Source organism: Triticum dicoccoides, chromosome 5B, assembly GCF_002162155.2.
Source record: "Triticum dicoccoides isolate Atlit2015 ecotype Zavitan chromosome 5B, WEW_v2.0, whole genome shotgun sequence".
NCBI lineage: Eukaryota > Viridiplantae > Streptophyta > Magnoliopsida > Poales > Poaceae > Triticum > Triticum dicoccoides.
This window is the reverse complement of record NC_041389.1, coordinates 509,098,283-509,113,050: the sequence shown is the minus strand read 5'-3', so window position 1 is coordinate 509,113,050 and position 14,768 is coordinate 509,098,283. Positions and strand designations below refer to the sequence as shown.

The following is a 14,768-nucleotide window of genomic DNA, read 5'->3' as shown; positions in this document are numbered from 1 at the left end:
CCTTTTCTTTTACTGTTTTATTTTATTCTAGTTTTATAAAACATAAAAGTTGTATCTTAAATAGTAACACTAATTATACCTCTGCCACAAAAAGGTTTAACCCCCAAATAATATAGTTTAGTATTTTATAAAATACCAACACATTTATTTATTTGTTTTACCTACAGTTTTAATTATTTGAATGCATTTAGACATTTTATAAAAATGTGGTTCCTCCACCAACATTACTTATGAATTATTTGTTACATTTAGAACATTTTAGTTTTGACTTTTAAAAACTTTAACTGTTTGACTTTATTTTGAATTTGAATTTGAATCGGTTTCGAACCAATGTGAGTTTAGTAACAGTAATCGTGGTGACGTGGCATCATTAGCAAAGTTTTACTGTAGCTTGATTATCCGGGCGTCACACTGGCCATGTTGGAAAATTAGGCAAGTTCATGATTAATTCCAGTAAATAATTCATGACTAGAAGGGATACCAGCATAACATCAGTGAACATGAAACAATAGCTGTAGAGACACACATGAACAGATGATGTTGGATGTACTATTTGTTAGCTATGATGGGTACGACGGTGTTGATGATGATGTTGGTGACGATCTGCTGCTGACGGTGATGAATACAACGATGAGTAGCACCGCCCGATTTAGATGGAAGACGACCCGTGATGACGAATTTGAGCAGTCGTGCATAGCGCTTCCCAAAAACCTAATTCGTCCTCTTTGTGTGCAGGATCGCAAAAACGAACGGTTCCGGAGACCTGCTCTCCCACGCGCCGATGCACGGCGGCGTTTGGGATGGAGTAGACTATGATGGTGGCGCAAGTTGCGAGATGAGGCAAAACCCTAGGTGTTTTCTGTGTGTCTTTGGTCGCAGCCGGTAGCTGTATATATATACTAGGACCAGAGGCGATATTGTGTCGCGATCACAGTCCCAAACCGACTCGGTTTCTAATTCGTATACTTACTGGACAAGAAATCAAAAACTTGTCTGCCTAGACATAAAAATAAAACGGCAAAAGGAAGTTGTGCCCCTACAAGGAGACGGAACGGATTTTGGCAGACCTTTCATGCACATATCGCACGTACGCGCCGCCTCGCCTCGTCTCACCATGCCACGACCCGGCCCGGCCAGGCGAGGCGAGGCGAGGCGAGCGAGCGCGCGCGTGTGGTCTTCCCTTTCTCTTCTCACACACCACTTAGAGTGGTGGAGAGAACCCACTATATAAAGAGGCCCAGGGGGAGGGGGCGCGCCCCCCACCCTCGTGGACAGGGTGTGGGCCCCCTGACGCTATTTCTTTCGCCAATATTTTTTATTAATTCTGAAAAGTTGCTCCGTGGATTTCCAGGACATTCCGAGAACTTTATTTCTACACAAAAATAACATCATGGAAGTTCTGCTGAAAACAACGTCAGTCCGGGTTAGTTCCATTCAAATCATGCAAATTAGAGTCCAAAACAAGGGCAAAAGTGTTTGGAAAAGTAGATACGACGCAGACGTATCAACTCCCCCAAGCTTAAACCTTTGCTTGTCTTCAAGCAATTCAGTTGACAAACTGAAAGTGATAAAGAAAAACTTTTACAAACTCTGTTTGCTCTTGTTGTTGCAAATATGTAAAGCCAGCATTCAAGTTTTCAGCAAAGATTATAAACTAACCATATTCACAATAACACTTAGGTCTCATGTTTACTCATATCAATGACATAATCAACTAGACAGCAATAATAATAAATCTCGGATGACAACACTTTCTCAAAACAATCATAATATGATATAACAAGATGGTATCTCGCTAGCCCCTTTCTGAGACCGCAATACATAAATGCAGAGCACCTTTGAAGATCAAGGACTGACTAAACATTGTAATTCATGGTAAAAGAGATCCAGTCAAGTCATACCCAATATAAACTAATAGTAATGCATGCAAATGCAGTGTGCTCTCCAGCAGGTGCTTTTTAATAAGAGGGTGATGACTCAACATAAAAGTAAATAGATAGGCCCTTCGCAGAGGGAAGCACGGATTTGTAGAGGTGCCAGAGATTGATTTTAAAATAGAGATGAATAACATTTTGAGCGGTATACTTTCACTGTCAACATAACAACTATGAGATCCCGATATCTTCCATGCTACACACATTATAGGCGGTTCACAAACAGAATGGTAAAGTTTATACTCCCCATCCACCAACAAGCATCAATCCATGGCTTGCCCGAAACAACGGGTGCCTCCAACTAGCAACAATCCTGGGGGAGTTTTCTTTAATTATTTTGATTTGCTTTTGATCTTTTGGTCATGGGACTGGGCATCCCGATTACCAGCCATTTTCTTGTGAATGAGGAGTGGAGTCCACTCCTCTTGAGAATAACCCGCCAAGCATGGAAGATACAGACAGCCCTAGTTGATACATGAGCTGCTTGAGCATACAAAACAATATTTCATTTGAAGGTTTGGAGTTTGGCACATACAAATTTACTTGGAACGGTAGGTAAATACCGCATATAGGAAGGTATGGTGGACCCATATGGAACAACTTTGGGGTTTATGAAGTTTGGATGCACAAGCAGTATTCCCGCTTAGTACAGGTGAAGGCTAGCAAGAGACTGGGAAGCGACCAACTGAGAGAGCGACAACAGTCATGGACATGCATTAAAATTAATCAACATTGAGTGCAAACATGAGTAGGATATAATCCACCATGAACATAAATATCGTGAAGGCTATGTTGATTTTGTTTCAACTACATGCGTGAACATGTGCCAAGTCAAGTCACTCGAATCATTCAAAGGAGGATACCACCCTATCATACCACATCACAACCATTTTAATAGCATGTTGGCACGCAAGGTAAACCATTATAAACTCTTAGCTAATTAAGCATGGCATAAGCAACTATAATCTCTAATTGTCATTGCAAACATGTTTATTCATAATAGGCTGAATCAGGAACGATGAACTCATCATATTTACAAAAACAAGAGAGGTCGAGTTCATACCAGCTTCTCTCATCTCAATCAGTCCATCATATATCGTCATTATTGCCTTTCACTTGCACGACCGAATGGTGTGTATAATAATAATAGTGCACGTGCATTGGACTAAGCTGGAATCTGCAAGCATTTAATTCAAGGGAGAAGACAAGGTAATATGGGCTCTTGGTTAAATCAACAATCATGCATGAGAGCCACTAACATTTTCATTATGGTCTTCTCCTCTCGACCCCAAAGAAAAGAAATAAAACTATTTACGCGGGAAAGCCCCCAACAAGCAAAAGAAGAACGAGAAATCTTTTTGGGTTTTCTTTTAGTTACTACTAAAAGCACGGGAAGTAAACTAACTATTTTTTTAGTTTTTCTTAAGGTTCATCAAACACACAAGAAGAAAGCTAGAAAAGGAAATTAAACTAGCATGGATAGTACAATGAAAAAGTATGAGCACCGACAACTAGAATGAGTGTGTGAACATGAATGTAATGTCAGTGAGAAATATGTACTCCCCCAAGCTTAGTCTTTTGGCCTAAGTTGGTCTATGGCCAAGGGTAGCATGACTGATATCCGAAGTTGTAATTGGGGTCGTACTGAGATGCAGCAGCCAATGCCTCCTGAGCTGCGGCATGGCGGCGAGCTGCCTCCGCTCTCCTCTCGTATTCGGTTGCCTCCTCCCTGGTGACGACATATGTTCTTTTTGCCTGATAATCAGAAAGGGCAGGAGCAGGGAGAGTAACATGGACAACGCGACATCTGTCAAAGATTAGTCGATATTGGAGGAATTGTTCGTTCCTCTCAAGAAAATGATGACTGACCATAGCATTATAATCTAAATAAGCGGGAGGCAATTCCCTATCACCCTCACGTGGAGGTATACCAAGATAATTAGCAACACGAGTCGCATAAATCCCTCCAAACAAATATCCAGATAAACCATTATTATGCAACCTACATGCAACAATTGCCCCCAAGTTGTAATCTTTATTACCTAATACAACACTCTTGAGGACACAAAGATCAGGAACACACATGTGACATGCTTCATTTTTACCATTAATGCATCTACCAATGAAGAGAGCAAAATATATGTATAGCAGGAAAATGAATGCTCCCTATGGTAGCTTGCGCTATATCTCTAGATTCTCCCACAGTGATACTAGCAAGAAAGTCTTTATATTCAGATTTACAGGGTTCATTAACACTACCCCATTGTGGAAGTTTGCAAGTAGTAGTAAAATCTTCTAGGTCCATGGTATATGATTGATCATAAATATCAAACAAGACACTTTGAGAATTACGAGAAGATGAAAATTTAAACCTTCTCACAAATGAATCAGTCAAATAGTAGTACCGAGGACACTTATCTTGCATGAAGTCCTCAAGATCGGCATTACACACATATGCATCAAATTCATCCTTGATGCCTGCATTGACCATAAACTCTTCCGAAGGCCATTCACAAGGCCGCACATCAGCTTCCCTTGGTGGGTCATCGTCCGGTTCACGCATTGCGAGCCTGTGTCCCTTCTTCCTTGAAGAACCACCTTGGTACATTTTCATAGACATATTTCTTCCTCTGAAAAAATTTCTGAAATTTTTAGTAACTTCAAAATAAAAGTGAATCAAACTAAACAAGATTGATAGCAACTACTCCCATAAGTGCCTAGAGCCTATATCATGCATTAGAATTACTTGGGACCTCATAAATTTGACATGCAAGCTCAAGAACAGGGTCACCTAGGCAGCAAAATTTTGCAATGGATAAAGCACTAGAACAAAAATTAATTGGACCATTAGAGGAGTCACACACCAAAGAATAATCTCCCAAAGCAGTTTTGTTAATGGAGCTTTGAGCAAGGAGATCGAAAATCACAACAAAACGAGCTAGAACTCGTGCTTGAGCTAGATGGGGATTTTTTGGGAGGAAGATGGAGTGTGTGGGTGCAGGAATAAGTGGAGGGGGGCCACCATGGGCCCACGAGGCAGGGGGCGTGCCTTGTAAGGGTGGGCGCGCCCTGGACCCTCGTTGCCAGGTGCTTGCCCCCCTGATGTGTTCTCAGTGCCTAAAATCCTCAAATATTCCATAAAAAATCATACTAAATTGGCAGGGCATTTGGAGAACTTTTATTTTAGGGATATTTTTATTGCATGGATAATTCAGAAAATAGACATATAATACTATTTTTGGTTTATTTATTCTAATTAACAGAAATTAAAAGGAGGGTACAGAAGGTTGTGCCTTCTAGTTTCATCCATCTCATGCTCATTAAAAGGAATCCACTAACAAGGTTGATCAAGTCTTGTTAACAAACTCATTCCGAATAACATGGAACTGGAGAAATTTCGAATAACATTAGGTTACCTCAACGGGGATATGAACATCCCCAATAATAAGAATATCATTTTTTTCTTGACAGTAGGAAGAGGAAATTCAAAATCTCCAATAATGATAGTTGGAACTTTTCCAATAGAATTGATGCTATGAACTTGAGGTTGTTTCCTCGGAAAGTGTACCGTATGCTCATTACCATTAAGATGAAAAGTGACATTGCCTTTGTTGCAATCAATAACAGCCCCTGCAGTATTCAAAAAGGGTCTACCAAGGATAATCGACATACTACCATCCTCGGGAATATCAAGAATAACAAAGTCCGTTAAGATAGTGACGTTTGCAACCACAACAGGCACATCCTCACAAATACCGACATGTATAGCAGTTGATTTATCATCCATTTGCAAAGATATTTCAGTAGGTATCAACTTATTCAATTCAAGTCTACGATATAAAGAGAGAGGCATAACACTAACACCGGCTCCAAGATCACATAAAGCAGTTTTAACATAATTTCTTTTAATGGAGCATGGTATAGTTGGCACTCCTGGATCTCCAAGTTTCTTAGGTATTCCACCTTTAAAAGTATAAATTAGCAAGCATGGTGGAAATTTCAGCTTCCGATATCTTTCTTTTATTTGTAATGATATATTTCATATATTTAGCATAAGGACTTACTTTAAGCATATCAGTTAAGCGCATGCGTAAGAAGATAGGTCTAATCATTTCAGCAAAGCGTTCAAAATCCTCATCATCCTTTTTCTTGGATGGCTATGGAGGAAAAGGCATGGGTTTCTGAACCCATGGTTCTCTTTCCTTACTGTGCTTCCTAGCAACAAAGTCTCTCTTATCATAACGTTGATTCCTTGATTGTGGGTTATCAAGATCAACAGCAGGTTCAATCTCTACATCATTATTATTGCTAGATTGAGCATCAACATGAACATTATCATTATCATTATCACTAGGTTCATGTTCATCACTAGATTGTGTTTCAGCATCAGAAATAGAAATATCATTGGGATTCTCAGGTGTGTCTATAACAGGTTCACTAGAAGCATGCAAAGTCCTATCATTTTTGTTTTTCTTCTTTTTAGAAGGACTAGGAGCATCTAAATTATTTCTTTGAGAATACTGCTCGATTCTTTTAGGGTGGCCTTAAGGATACAAAGGTTCCTGAGTCATTTTACCAGTTCTAGTAGCCACTCTAACAGCAAAATCATGTTTATTATTTAATTCATCGAGCAAATTACTTTGAGCTTTAAGTACTTGTTCTGCTTGAGTGGTAACCATAGAAGCATATTTGCTAATGAGTTTAAGTTCACCTTTAACTCTAGCCATATAATCACTCAAGCGTCCAATCATGTAAGCATTCCTCTTTGATTCTCTACCAACATAGGCATTAAAAACTTTCTTGTCTAGCCATAAAGTCATCAAATTCATCTAAACATTGGCTAGGAAAGTTAGTAGATGGAATTTCAACTTTACCATATCTATAGAGAGAATTTACCTTTACTACCTATGTCGAGTTATGAAGACCATGTGTTTCTTCAATAGGAGGTATATTAAGACCATGTATCTCTTCAATAGGAGGTAAATTCTTAACATCTTCAGCTTTAATACCTTTTTATTTCATAGATTTCTTTGCCTCTTGCATATCTTCAGGACTGAGAAATAGAACACCCCTCTTCTTCGGAGTTGGTTTAGGAATAGGCTCAGGAGTTGGCTCAATTGGCTCAGGAAGAGTCCAATTATTTTCATTAGTCAACATATTATTCAATAGTAATTCAGCTTGGTTGACTGTTCTTTCCTTGAAAACACAACTAGCACAACTATCCAAGTGGTCCTTGGAAGCATCAGTTAGTCCATTATAAAAGATATCAAGTATTTCATTTTTCTTAAGAGGATGATCAGGCAAAGCATTAAGTAATCGGAGAAGCCCCCCCCCAAGCTTGTGGGAGACTCTCTTCTTCAATTTGCACAAAATTATATATTTCCCTCAAGGCAGCTTGTTTCTTATGAGCAGGGAAATATTTAGCAGAGAAGTAATAAATCATATCCTGGGGGCTACGCACACAACCAGGATCAAGAGAATTAAACCAAGTTTTAGCATCACCCTTTAATGAGAATGGAAATATCTTAAGGATATAATAATAGCGAGATTTATCATCATTAGTGAACAGGGTGGCTATATCGTTCAATTTAGTAAGATGTGCCACAAGAGTTTCAGATTCATAGCCATAAAAAGGATCAGATTCAACCAAAGTAATTATCTCAGGATCGACAGAGAATTCATAATCCTTATGAGTAATAAAGATAGGTGAAGTAGCAAAAGTAGGGTCATATTTCATTCTGGCATTTAGAGTTTTCGATTTCAGTTTAGCTAATAATTTCTTAAGACCAGATCTATCATTGCAAGAAAGAAGACCTTCATCATCACTATCTTCAACAATTTCATTTTCAATAATTTCATTCTCTCTAGCCCTAGCAAGTTGTTCATCAAGAAATTCACCTAATGGCACAGTAGTATCAAGCATAGAAGTAGTTTCATCATAAGTATCATGCATAGTAGAAGTAGCATCATCAATAACATGCGACATATCAGAATTCATAGCAGTAGCAAGTTTAGGTGTCGCAAGCTTACTCATAACAGAAGGAGAATCTAGTGCAGAGCTAGATGGCAGTTCCTTACCTCCCCTCGTAGTAGAAGGAAAAATCTTAGTTCTTTCGTCTTTCAAGTTTCTCATAGTGACCAGAAGATATAAATCCCAAGTGACTCAAAGAATAGAGCTATGCTCCCCGGCAACGGCGCCAGAAAATAGTCTTGATAACCCACAAGTATAGGGGATCGCAACAGTTTTCGAGGGTAGAGCATTCAACCCAAATTTATTGATTCGACACAAGGGGAGCCAAAGAATATTCTCAAGTATTAGCAGTTGAGTTGTCAATTCAACAACACCTGGATAACTTAGTATCTACAGCAAAGTATTTAGTAGCAAAGTAGTATGATAGTAATGGTAACAGCAGCAACGGTAAAGTAACTAAGCAAAGAGCAATATGTGAAAAGCTCGTAGGCATTGGATCAGTGATGATAATTATGTCGGTTGCGGTTCATCATGTAACAGTTATAACATAGGGTGACACAGAACTAGATCCAGTTCATCAATGTAATGTAGGCATGTATTCCGAATATGTTTATGGAAAAGAACTTGCACGGCATCTTTTGTCCTACCCTCCCGTGGCAGCGGGGTCCTAGTGGAAACTAAGGGATATTAATGCCTCCTTTTAATAGAGTACTAGACCAAAGCATTAACACATAGTGAATACATGAACTCCTCAAACTACGGTCATCACCGAGAAGTATCTTGGTTATTGTCACTTCGGGGTTGTCGGATCATAACACATAATAGGTGACTATAGACTTGCAAGATAGGATCAAGAACTCACATATATTCATGAAAACATAATAGGTTCAGATCTGAAATCATGGCACTCGGGCCCTAGTGACAAGCATTAAGCATAGCAAAGTCATAGCAACATCAATCTCAGAAGATAGTGGATACTAGGGATCAAACCCTAACAAAACTAACATGATTACATGGTAAATCTCATCCAACCCATCACCGTCCAGCAAGCCTATGATGGAATTGCTCACGCACGGCGGTGAGCATCATGAAATTGGAGATGGAGGATGGTTGATGATGACGACAGCGACGAATCCCCCTCTCCGGAGCCCCGAACGGACTCCAGATCAGCCCTCCTGAGAGAGGTTAGGGCTTGGCGGTGGCTCCGTATCGTAAAACGCAATGAATATTTCTCTGTGATTTTTTTCTCCGCGAAAGAGAATATATGAAGTTGGAGTTGAGGTCGGTGGACGTCCAGGGGGCCCACGAGGCAAGGGGCGCGCCCAGGGGGAGGGGGAGCACCCCCACCCTCGTGGACAGGGTGTGGGCCCCCTGACGCTATTTCTTTCGCCAATATTTTTTATTAATTCTGAGAAGTTGCTCCATGGATTTCCAGGGCATTCTGAGAAATTTTATTTCTGCACAAAAATAACACCATGGCAGTTCTGCTGAAAACAACGTCAGTCCGGGTTAGTTCCATTCAAATCATGCAAATTAGAGTCCAAAACAAGGGCAAAAGTGTTTGGAAAAGTAGATACGACGGAGACGTATCACACGGCTGATCGACTGGCGAAGGACTGCGGGGACGCGTGCATCCACACGAGATGTGCCTATCTCCACCACACCGGATGCAGAAGCTTGGGTTCCAACACTCCACCGAGATATGGCCGTAGTCCTTGCCACAGTTGTAGCAACATCCAAATAGAGCAGGCGGCACCCGCGACTCCGGCTGGGTCCGGGGCACCACCAGCACGCGCCGGGCCTGATGGTGCTGCATGGGTAGAGAACGGCGAGCAGACGTACCCCTCGGCCGGCAGCTCCGCTTGGTTTGCCAGTCATCCACAGCCGAAGGCGGGTGCAAAGGCCCCACCCCACTGCCCTGGACAAGCGGGCCAAAGGGTGTGCCAACCACCAGGGTGACGACGATGGACCGGAGCTTCAGGCGAGGGGGCGGCAGAGCAGGGGAGGACGGGCCTGGACGCGGCGCGGGAGATGAGGCGGGAGAGGAGATCTCAGAAGAGGACAATCCGGAGAGCGAGACCCGCGAGGCCAGGGCACGTGGGAGGGAGGTGGCCGCCGGCTTCGGAGTGGAGCACGACGCAAGGGGTGTCTGCCGGCGCCGGAGTGGCGGCCGGTGCAGCGCGTGGTGAAGGGGAGCAGGGGCTAGGGGGCCGAAGGGGAGGTGAGCTTCGGAGATTGTATAGTTAACCCTCGCAAGAAAAAAGAACCATTGGTTACCATCCCACAAAAAGAAAAGAAAAAAGCTACCTGCAGGAAGAGCAGAGGCTTGCCAATGACATATCTGATGTCACTGGTATCTCCCATGAACTCCTCCACGCACGGGTATGGCGGCACCAATGGCTGGCCGAGGTCCTCCAACCGCACGTCCGCTGCCGCCTCCACGAACATCACCCCTTCCCCCACGCAGTCGACCTCTAGCTTGTTTCCTCTGGGGAGCTTCCTGAGGCGCCCGGCCATGGGGTAGTAGTACACCAGAGCCCCCGCCACGGCCGCCTTGATGCCCTTGTTGGAATAATTGTTTAGAGATAGAACTCTTGTTTATACTTGTATTCCTTCTCTATCTCTTCTTCTGTTCCAACTCTTTCTACCGACCTTTTGTAATTGATCTATCAATCGTTCTCATCTTGTAAGCCACAACATTGCCCATATAAATATAAGTGCGGCCCGAGCAAAGGGTTTAACGCTTCCCAAATATCTTACATGGTAATCAGAGCGACTTCTTCCTAAGATCAAAAGGAGATCACATCTAGCCAAGCCGTTCTTCAACCTATCGCCATGACCACCGCTTCCACCACCTCCAGCACCATGAGTGCCCTCACCACGTACCTTGCATCAGCATCCACCTTCGCCCCTTCCCCCTCCTCCAATCCATCCTTTGCCACGCCCATCAGATCATCCCCAGGAGAAGCTTACGAGGAGCAACTACCTCATGTGGAAGGCCATCATGCTACCCCAAATCAAGGGTGCATAGATGGGCCACCACCTTAATCCGACGAGCCAGGCGCCACCGAAAACACTCACCATCACCAAGGATGGGAAGGAGGAGTAGATCACCAATTACGCGCGCGTTCTCTAGTGTGCACAACAGCAACATGTTCAGGGCTTTCTGATGGGTTCTCTGTCTCTCAAGATTCTTGCACAGGTGGTTACTCTTCAAACACTGGCGAAGCTGTGGGCAGTGATCGAAGCCATGTTTGCTGCCCAATCCTAAGCGCAAGCGATCAACACTCGAATAGAACTCATGAACCTCAAGAAGGGAAATATGTCCATGGCAGAGTATTTAGCCAAGATCAAGATGCTCACGGATGAGATTGCCTGCACCGTAGCCCTGATGACAAGAGGCAAGATCGTCTCCCAAGTTTTGGCCGGCCTCGACCTTGACTACAACCTGATCGTGTCGGCCCTTGCTGCGCGGGTTGAACCTGTGTCTGTCCAGGAGCTATACACACAACTTCTCAGCTTTGACACACGTCTCAATCTTCTCCATGGGATGAATGTGTGCTAGTCTTCAGCCAATGCTGCCTCGTGTGGCCACGGTGCTGGCCGTGGGTGCGATCACCAAGGGAGGAACCGCAACAACAGCGGCGGCGGCGGTGGGAGCGGCGGCAACGGTTCAGGCGCGCGACTAGGCGGGAGCGGCTACACCAACAACAACGCTCCTACCCAATCTGGAGGGGGCGGCTTCAACAACAATCACGCCTCCTCTGGTTCTTCCTCCAACAACCGCGTTCGGTGCCAATTATGCAAGAACCAGGCCACAAGGTCATGGACTGTTGGCATCATTACGATGAAGACTATGTCCCTGATGCTCGTCATGTCGCCATTGCAATGAGGGAGCGAGGAGGTGATGGCACAGTCTTATACGCCGACTCGGGGCCACTGATCATGTCACCAATGAGCTTGAGACGCTCTTTGTGAGGGAGAGATACTTCGGCAACGATCAAATTCACACCGCAAGTGGTGGAGGTAGGGATATTTGTCACATTGGTCAAGCATCTATTAATTTCCCTACTCGTAAACATGATCTAGTTCTAAAAGATGTTCTTCATCTCCCACAAGCCGACAAGAACCTTGCATCCATGTCCTGTTTATCTGCCGATAATAATGTCTTTTTTGAAAATCATCCAACATATTTGTTTCATAAAGGACCGGGCAATGAGGGAACTCATTCACCACGGTAGATGCATTGGAGGCTTGTATCCCATCACATCCGGAGCACTTAGTCAAAAGTGTCGTCATCAAGTCTACTCCGTCGTCAAGCCCTCTTTGGCAAGATGGCATCAAAGATTAGGACATGCTTCTTCGGTCATAGTCAAGCAAGTAGTGAATAAAGGCAATCTTCCATTGTCACCTAGTCAAAATATTGAGTCTGTTTGTGATGTTTGTGAGTGTGCAAAGAGTCACCAACTCCCTTATCCTAAGTCAAATAGTGTGTCTCGTGCTCTGTTGGAACTTATTTTCAGTGATGTATGGGGTCATGCAAGAGATTCTTTTGGAAGAAAAAAAAATATTATGTTAGTTTTATTGATGACTTTAGCAAGTTCACTTGGATATATTTGCTTAAGTTTAAATCTAATGTTCTTTCCATCTTCCAAGAATTTCAGAAACTTGTTGAGCGTCAGTTTAACAGAAAAATTATTGCAGTCCAAAGTGACTGGGGAGGAGAGTATGAGAAACTCAACTCTTTCTTTCATGATATTGGTAGTAGTCATCATGTCTCTTGTCCTCATGCTCATCAGCTGAATGGCTCCGCCAAGCGTAAACATCGCCCCATTGTTGAAGTAGGTCTATCCCTTCTAGCTCATGCATCCATGCCCTTAAAATATTGGGATGAAGCCTTTCTTGCTGCCACTTATCTTATAAATCGTCTTCCTAGCAAAGTGATTGGACATATTACTCCCTTGGAAAAATTGTTTCATCAAACACCATACTACAATTCCCTAAGAATTTTCAGGTATGCTTGTTATCCTAATCTTCGTCCATATAATCATCACAAACTTGAGTTCCGTTCTACTCAATGTGTTATTCTTGGTTATAGTAACCTTCACAAAGGTTACAAGTATCATAAGATTTCTACTGGACGAATCTAAATTTCTCCTGATGTTATATTTGATGAAACGATATTCCCTTTTGCAAAGCTTCATCCAAATGTCGGAGCCCTACTTCGTGCAGGGATTGCACTTCTTCCGGAATATATGTCTAGTCCAGATCACGAGGGCGAGTTAAATAGTGCTAATCATGTGATTAATCCCAAACAAAATGTGATTTTTGATGATAAAACTGCAGCTTCAAGGCGTGATTTCATGCAAGGGGATGCAACCAGAGCTGTCACGGGATTCCAGGTAGATTCGGGCAATAGCAGAACAGGATCCGAGGAAAATCCTTGCATCAGCATGTCAGACATGCGATCCCAGGCGAATCCCTCCACGTCGCATGAGCCAGCCGCCGACAGCCAAGGCAGCGTGGGCCCCTCCAGCCGAGCCAGCATGGGCCAGTGCGGCTCCTCGAGCGCCACACACGTGGTGGATGGGCCGGTGGCCGACCAGGCAACAGGTGCGGGGCTCAGCACCAACGTCTCGCCCTGCGCGCCCGAGGGAGCGACCAACAAGAGCGACATGCGGCGCGTTTCCCTTGGAGTGCCAATCGCAAGGGAGATCTCCGTCCCCTCAGATCTGGAGCGGTCTGGTGCAGCAGATCCGGCCGGATCTTTTGTGGTTGTGAATTCTGCTATGGATTCTGCTACGCTAGGTATTCCACATGGACACACGAGATCCCAGTCTGGTATTGTTAAAAGAAGGAATACATAGATGGCACTATAAGGTATGATAAAATTAAACATGCCTTTCTCACTAGTATGGGTGAACCAACTCATTTGCATGATGCACTTGCTAGTAAGGAATGGAAAAAGGCCATGGATGTTAAATATGACGCACTTATGAAAAATAAAACTTGGCATCTAGTACCACCAACAAAGGGCATAAATGTCATAGATTGTAAGTGGGTATACAAAATTAAGAGAAAGTTTGACGGGAGCATAGACAGATATAAGGCGAGATTAGTTGCAAAAGGTTTCAAGCAGGGATTTGGTATTGATTATGATGATACTTTTAGGCATGTTGTTAAGGCAGACACTGTCGATGTCAAAACCGGCGGATCTCGGGTAGGGGGTCCCGATCTGTGTGTCTAAGGCTGATGGTAACAGGAGGCAAGGGACACAATGTTTTTACCCAGGTTCGGGCCCTCTCGATGGAGGTAAAACCCTACTTCCTACTTGATTGATATTGACGATATGGGTGTTACAAGAGTTGATCTACCACGAGATCGTAGAGGCTAAACCCTAGAAGCTAGCCTATGATGATTATGATTGTGTCTCTAAGGACTAAACCCTCCTGTTTATATAGACACCAGACAAGGCTAGGGTTTACATGGAGTCGGTTACAAAGAAGGAAATATAATATCCGGATCTCCAAGCTTGTCTTCCACGCAAAGGAGAGTCCCATCCGGACACGTGACGAAGTCTTGAGTCTTGTATCTTCACGGTCCAACAGTCCGGCCAAAGTATATAGTCCGGCTGTCCGGATACCCCCTAATCCAGGACCCCCTCAGTAGCCCCTGAACCAGGCTTCAATGACGATGAGTCCGGCGCGCAGTTTGTCTTCAGCATTGCAAGGTGGGTTCCATCTCCGAATACTCAAAAGTACCTGTTGTAACAAAAGGTGTCCGGCTTCCCATCAATGTTGTACTCCTCGGCTTCTGTGCTTCAATAATGACCATCTCCATGTGTCGAGCGAATACGAGGATCC

The 14,768-nt window shown here is 43.4% G+C and overlaps 1 pseudogene; it reads right to left on the bottom strand.

The window, feature by feature from the left end:
• LOC119311215 overlaps positions 1-14,768 on the bottom strand; it is a 118,570-nt pseudogene that overhangs the window by 65,909 nt on the left and 37,893 nt on the right.